At 40.1% G+C, this 7,959-nt stretch overlaps 1 pseudogene; it reads left to right on the plus strand.

Moving 5' to 3' along the window:
• The first annotated feature begins 1,100 nt into the window (after positions 1-1,100).
• Positions 1,101-2,191, plus strand: LOC105534974 (annotated as a pseudogene).
• The last annotated feature ends 5,768 nt before the right edge of the window (positions 2,192-7,959 follow it).

Consider the following 7,959-nt stretch of genomic DNA (forward strand, 5'->3'; position numbering starts at 1 on the left):
AGATTTGTAATGCCATGAGTCAACCCTGGATATAAAATAATCCTAAAATATTTGTGGAAGATTATTCACAGTTTTCTTAGGGTTTTGATAAAATTTAAATATAACACTTTAAATCATGTATAACTATAGTACAACTCCGATGAAAAGCAGTATGGAGAGTTCTCAAAGAACCAAAAATAGAAGTACCATTCAATCCAGAATCCCAACACTGCATATCTACCCAAAAGAAAAAAAAAATCATTTTTCCAAAAAGATACCTGCATTCGTATGTTTATCACAGCACTACTATTCATAATAGCAAAGATATGGGATCAACCTAAGTGTCTATCAAAGAATGACTGGATTAAAAAAAGGTGAGAGAGAGATATATATATACACACACACACACACATATATATACACACACATCATGAAACACAACTCAGCCATAAAATACATCTTTTGCAACAACATGAATGGAACTGAAGGCTGTTATTCTAAGTGAAATAACTCAAACAGAAAACCAGATACCACATAGTCTCACTTATAAGTGGGAGCTAAACAGCTAAACAGGGACATAGACAGTGAAACAGACACAGGAAATTCAGAAGGGTAGGAGGATGGGACAGGGTTTAGGGATGAGAAATTACCTAATGGGTACAATGTACACTATTTGGGTGATGGTCACAGTGAAAGCTTAGACTTAACCACTATGCAATATGTTCATGTAACCAAACTGTACTTGTATCCCCTAAAATGTATTTAAATAAACAAATCACATATAATTAATATTATTAGTAAAAATAATCCAAATATTCTACTCATGGGAAAATTTTTTATAGTTTAAAACTGACAAAACCTATATTTCATCAGTATAATTGATACCACGGAGGACGGTGGAGCTCCCCAGGGTGGAATATCGGAATCGTCGTCTCCTCCAGCCTCCCAGGTTCCTCCGCCACCCATCAGAGTCCTTCTTCCGCCGTTTCCAGCCGGGGGCCTCCCAGGTGATGAGGACCGAGTACCCTCTGGAGGGAGCCATGCAGCCGTGACTTCCAGAGCCCTTGGGGCAGCAGACTGGCTGATTCTTCCTAATCCTTTGATGAAAACTGTGACACAAGATGGCCACAAATAAGCCCAAGGGTCAGAACTCTTTGGCCTTACACAAGGTCATCATGGTGGACAGCGGCAGTTTGGGCAAGTCAGCTCTGACTCTATGTGTCCAGAGTTGGCTCCTTCCTGTGGGTTCCTGTTATCTCTGACTTCAAGAATGAAGCTGGGGACCTTCCCGGTGAGTGTTACAGCTCTTAAAGGTGGCACAGATCTAAAGAATAAGCTGCAACAAGATTTATTGTGAAGAGCAAAAGAACAAAACTTCCACAAAGCAGAAGACAATCCAAGCGGGTTGCCGCTGCTAGAAGGGGTGGTCAGCTTTTATTCCCTTATTTGTCCCCTCCCATGTCCTCCTGATTGGTTCATTTTACAGAATGCTGACTGGTCCATTTTACAGAGTGTTGATTGGTCCATTTTACAACCTCTATCTAGCTACAGAGTGCTGATTGGTGCAGTTTACAAACCTCTAGCTAGCTACAGAGTGCTGACTGGTGGGTTTTTACAGAGCACTGATTGGTGCATTTTACAAACCTCTTGTAAGACAGAAAAGTTCTCCAAGTCCCCACTCCACCCAGGAAGTCCAGCTGGCTTCACCTCTCATCTACAGTTCATGTACAATGAGTTTGTGGAGGAATATGAGCGTACCAAAGCAGACAGCTATCAGAAGGGAGCTCAGGATGGGGAAGAAGTACGGCTCTATATCGTAGATAGAACGGGGCAGGAGGACTACGGTTGCAATTAAAGAAAACTACCTCCTCTGTGTCTTTTCTATTACAGAAATGGAATCCTTTGCAGCTACAGTTGGCTTTGGGAACAGATTTAAGAGTAAAAGAAGATGTGATTATTCCATTTCTACTGGTTGCTAACAAATCAGATTTAGAAAATAAAAGGCGGGTTTCCGTAGAAGAGGCAAAAAACAGAGCTGACTAGTGGAGTACGTGGAAACATCTGCTAAAACACGAGCTAATGTTGACAAGATATTTTTTGACTTAATGAGAGAAATTCAAGTGAGAAAGATGGAAGACAGCAAATAAAATAGTGGAAAAAGAAGAGGAAAAGTTTAGCCAAGACAATCAGAGAAAGATGCTGCATTTTATAATCAAATCTCTCTTATCTTGACTATACTAATAAATATAATTTATAAGTATTGCCACTGAAGGCTCAATTGATTGAAATTACTTTAACATTTTGGTAACTGTTGTATATCACTGAAAGCATGAATTGGAACTGCAGTGAAATTCAAATTTACTTAAAAAAGAAATTAATGTGGCTTCACCAAGAAGCAGTTCAACTTGTTTAGTAACTGCCAACAATTATCATGGTCCTGAATGTAGAGTGTGAGCCTGTTTCTCGGGCAGTCTTTCCTGAAGTATTAAAGAGGTGAGATGGGAGCGAGGAGGAGGAGGAAAGAGGACTTCCTCTGGCATTTTGTTATAAAGCTTACATTTCATATCATATTAAAATATCTTGGTCTTCTACTGCCTTGAAAAATGACAACTGTGAACATGATAAACTGTACCACTTTTTAAAACCATTGTTATGCAAAATTTAGAAGAAAAAGTTATCGGAATGGTTGTTGCATATAGTTAAACTGAGAGTAATTAATCTGTGAATCTGATTTAATTACCTGGTGATTCACTGAGTGAAGTGGTGTAAACTTGTACATGGAAATTTTTGAATATGCCTTAATTTAGAAACAGAAAAATACCTGGTTATATCATTCTGGGTGTGTTCTCACTGACACCAGGGGTCCACTGTCCCATGTGTCCTGGTGAGAAAATATATGCCCAGCATGGAGGACAGCTTTTGTATAGAAGAGTCTTGAGAAGTAACTGCCTGCTAGGAGCCTGTCCAAATTTAAAATGTGTGCCATACTCTGGTTCTTGAAAATAAGATTCCAGAGCTCTTTGATAGCTTTTAATAAACCAAGTTCATTTAAAATGAAGGGCCAGCATATACTTGTAAGATAATTTTCGACTGCAAGGATTCAGCACCAGTTACGTTTGAATGAACCCTGTTTTTCTCTAAGATGCTGGTCCCTGGAAATCACTTTCTGCCAGTGGTGAGCATGTAAGTGTTAAGTTTTTGATCTCCTGGGAGCAGGGCACAGGAAGAAAATGTCAATAGTGCTAATGCATTTTGCACTGTTGAATGAAGAACACTGTCGCTACATTTTCAGAAGTTAACATCAAGCAGTCAAACCTGTGTACAGTGCAGAAAACATGTTTGTCATACACTGACCAAACATCAGGCTGTGTCACCATTGTGTGGTGTTCCTGCAGGAAGAATTCTAGCATGCTATTTGGGGACATAATTTCAGTGGAAAATATGCTGCTGTCCGATATTGTTTTCCTTTTGGCAGTGGAACTATGACAGTTGATTCAACAGAGTATTTTTTTTCCTTTTGCTCAGTCCTGACTTAAACAGGTGAAAGATGTGTTCAGGCATTCCAGGTAACAGGTGTGTATGTAAAGTTAAAAATAGGCTTTCTAGGAACTCACTCCTTAGATATTACATCCAATTTCTCATGTTAAGTATTTGTCCTTAAAGAGTTTGAGACACACATCTTTCATTTTGTATTTCTCATAGGCTATGCCGTGTGCAGAATTCAAGTTACCAGTGTAACACTGGCCAGCGGGCCCAGAAATCTCCATGTGTACTCATTACAGTCTTATTTAACCAGAGGTCCTAACCACTAACATTGTGACTTTGCTTTGAGACCTTTCCTTTCCTGTGTACTGAGGTGCTGTGAGGCCAACTGACAATGATGTATCATGTGTCTTAGGCTGATGCCACTACCCAATTTGTTTAGTTGCAATTTGAGCCATTTAAAGACCAATAAACTTCTCTTTAAAATACATATATTTAAATTAAATAATATACATATAATTTACACCCACAAGAATAGAGCAAGTAATAAGTATACTTTATATAAATAGTCAATAAAAATAAAGTTAATAGTTAAACCTGTACATTTTAGTCACTTAAAAATATTTACGGGCCAGGCACAGTGGCTCACGCCTGTAATTCCAGAACTTTGGGAGGCCAAGGCGGGTGGATCACCTGAGGTGGGGAGTTCAAGACCAGCCTGACCAACATGGCGAAACCCCGTCTCTACTAAAAATACAAAATTAGCTGGCCGTGGTGGTGCATGCCTGTAATCCCAGCTACTCAGGAGGCTGAGGCAGGAGAATTGCTTGAACCCAGGAGGCAGAGGCTGCAGTGTGCAGAGATTGCAACATTGCACTCCAGTGGGCAACAAATAGTGAAACTCTATCTCAAAAAATATATATAATATATATATATATGTATATATATACACGCATATATGTGTGTGTGTATATATATGTGTGTGTGTATATATGTGTGTGTGTATATATGTCTATCTATATATACATACATAGCTTTTATTGTTGCAGGCACTGTTTTAAGAGCTTTTTTAAAAAAAGTAACTGATTTACTCTCATAAAATATTTTATGAGTTAGATGCTAATACTAATATGATCCTTTTTCACAGATGAAAAGGAAACAGAGAAGTTAAGTAACTTGCCCCAAGTGGCACAGTAAGCAGTGACAGAGCCAGAGTTGGAACTCATCAGTCTCATTCTAGAGTCTGTTCGATGCTCTGCCTTCTTTCTAATAATCCTTTAATATTGATTAGAAATTTACAAATTTGCATCACCTTATCAGAATTTAGATCTGCAGAATTTAGCACAATCAAGTTAAACTTGTTAGAATAAGATCGTGGTTTTTGCAGGGATATGGGTGGAGCTGGAGGCCATTACCCTTAGCAAACGAACATAGGAACAGAAAACCAAACCCCACAGGTTCTCACTTTTAGGTCGGAGCTGAATAATGAGAACACATGGACACATGGAGGAGAACAACACACACTGGGGCCTATGGGAGGATAGAGGGTGGAAGGAGAGAGAGAATCAGGAAAAGTAACTGTTGGGTACTAGGCTTAGTGCCTGGGTGATGAAATGATCCATACAACAAACCCCCATGACACAAGGTGACCTATGTAACAAACCTGCACATTTTCCCCTGAACTCCAAAGTTTAAAAAAGAGAAATAATAACCACAAAAGAAAACTCACAATGGCAAAAGCTCAATTAACACAGTTTGATATGAACTATGATTTAATAATTTCCAGAATTTCCAGTAATTTCCACCAAAAAAGTTGAGGGCAGCGAAAGCAACTTCTGAAAACTAAAATTAAAAATTTTTAAAAATTAAGAGACAAAAAGATGCCATGCAAAATAGTTATCAAACAGTGAAACAGGTTTCATGCAGTTTGCTTTTAATACCAGCCAAGATGGACTCAGTAATGGTATGGTAACAGATAGCAACCACACTTTAGTCTTTCTGTGATTTGAAGTGAAAAGCTCACTGATTTTTATCGAAAGTCTCAAGAGAGGGTAATGTGACAGACATGTAGTATGACTGTCATTGTTGTAGTGTCAAGCATCTCATATTTCACTGGCCACAGCAAGTCACATGCCCAGGTCTCCCTTTAAGCAAGTTGTGCCATGCCCTGAATACTCAGAAATAGGAGAGCCACTTATTAACAAGCAGTTAGTTCAATCAAAATTCATCAGCATGTGGTTCCCAGATAAATATACAAAATTAGCACTCTGATTAGAAGGAAGACAGAGCAGCAGGAAATGCCTGTAGGGCAGCCAACCAACGTTTTCTGCCACCATAAATGCTGGCAGTAATAAACGTCATGACAAAGCCAGCATTCATTAAGAGCTCAGAAAATGCCAGGCCCTGTGCTTCTTATGTGTTTTATTTAATTCCCAAGTCCTACGAGGTAAGCATATGATTGCCTATGTCACAGAAAGGAAAACTGAAGAATGAAGATTAAAATACTTTTGCAGATCTTAGAGCTGGTAAATGTTGAAGCTGGGATGAGAACCTAGGCCGTCCAATCAATACTCCCTCTTAGAACTACTCCCTCATTGTGCTTCCCTTCTGAATTGCACATGATTCAGAGGGTGGAGCACTTTCTCTCTGGATATTCCTGGCTTTGCAATAGTATTCATCTGTGGATCTTGAGTGCAAAATAAAATTTGACCCTGGTGGTTTAGCTATAACTGGAAAGGACAACTTCCACGACATTTTCTCAGAAAGCCCGTTGCCAAGATCATCGAGAACAGCATGTGCTCCTCCAGATTACAGTGATAAGAAGGTTGATGTTGCTGAGAGCCGCAAGTCCTGATGCAGCAGCCCTTCTCAGGGAGAGGGACATTTCCGCTGGCCTCTGCTGAGTACTGTGCATTGGCTTTTTAGGGAGCAACTGGCTGGAACTGCTGGAAAACCACATCCATGGGATTCATGCTGTTGGAAAGGCCGTCAACAGGAAATGGTCAATAAATTGCCCTAAACCCACGGAGCTTGCAGAGGGGGTACTGTTGCCATTCTGTCTGGGCATAACCATGCTGTCTACCCACTTGAAGACTATCAGACCCCTTCCATTCTAAGGCAGGAGTAATTGAAGAAAAAGGGAATCTCTACCTAAATAAGTTGTATTCAAATTATTCACCTACACCTCGGAATTTACGCCAATCATACCAAAATAAAATGTAGCTAGTGCAGCGTCTGGTGTCTGCTGAGCTGTAAATCTCTTCAACAGGTGCTTGTTGTTATGGGCTGAGAGATACTGATGATAATGCCCTTGAGGCATTAACCCCCTCCAACACACACACACACACACACACACACACACACCCCATGTCTTCCTTATCTTGCCCTAGGTTTTTTTCAAATCAATTGGATCTCTTTCCATACTCTACACCCCCCTTGGATGCTTTCTTTCATTCTTGGGGTACACAAGGGCTCTGTGAGGAGGCCCTCAGGGCTTTCAGTCCAGGCTCTTCATCATTCCGTGACTGATCTGCTATTCCAACTCCATGATCACCAAGGGATTCTAACGGGCTTCTAGTCTCCCCTGGCTATGCAACAGGTAGGATACTCTAGGATACAGCACATCCATTCCTTTCTGTTTGGGAGGTGGGGAGGACAGGGAGGGCTGGGCAGGATTTGGGTTTCTCCCACTAAATCTTACATCACCATGTGTTGTGCTGATTTGGGCATAATCTGCATGCCTTTTTACCTTCAAGATTTTTTATTCGGATATTCAAGGCCAAGCATTTGAACTTTGAAACACGTTATCTGTCTTAAGCACTTGGCTTTTAAGACTTTTGCCTTTGCTATGAGTTTTAAAACCCATCCATCAATCCAACTAACGTCGCCTTTCTAAGCAGTACCTCCTCTCCCACTGAGAGCCATGTGCTGCCCAGTGGAGGAGCAGGAAGGAGGTGTCGAGAACTCTGAATAATGGATCTCAACATACTTTTTGTTAGACCTGCTTTCTGGAATGCTGAGTGTTTCCTCCTATTTGGAAATTATGCTAATTTATGTTGCATTTAGTATATGCCAGCAACTTCCATGACTTTAACCTTCAGTCCTCACAGAAACACCATGAGTTGAAGCTTTTATCTTTTTTCACTGATAAGAAAAGGGAGTCTTAGAGACATTGATTAACTTGATGAAGTTCACAAAGGTAGTAGGTGGTGGAACCAGGCACTGTGTTAGTCTGTGAATGTATGTAGATTAATGATACAAAGATGACTGCATCGACTGGTGTAAGCATCAAACATGTAAATGAATCTTGGTGGCCCATTTGGCTGGGACTATTATTGAGGTTTACACACATAGGATGGCCATTTAACTAAGGGTTATGGAAGACTTCCTACAGAGATTCACACCTGAGTTGATTCATGAAGGATAAGCAGAAAAGTTAGACAAGTGGGAAAAAAAAAAAAAAAGAGGAAGGGAAAGAAAGGGTATTTCAGGGCCTAG

The sequence above is a fragment of the Mandrillus leucophaeus genome, unplaced genomic scaffold, assembly GCF_000951045.1.
Source record: "Mandrillus leucophaeus isolate KB7577 unplaced genomic scaffold, Mleu.le_1.0 Scaffold140, whole genome shotgun sequence".
NCBI lineage: Eukaryota > Metazoa > Chordata > Mammalia > Primates > Cercopithecidae > Mandrillus > Mandrillus leucophaeus.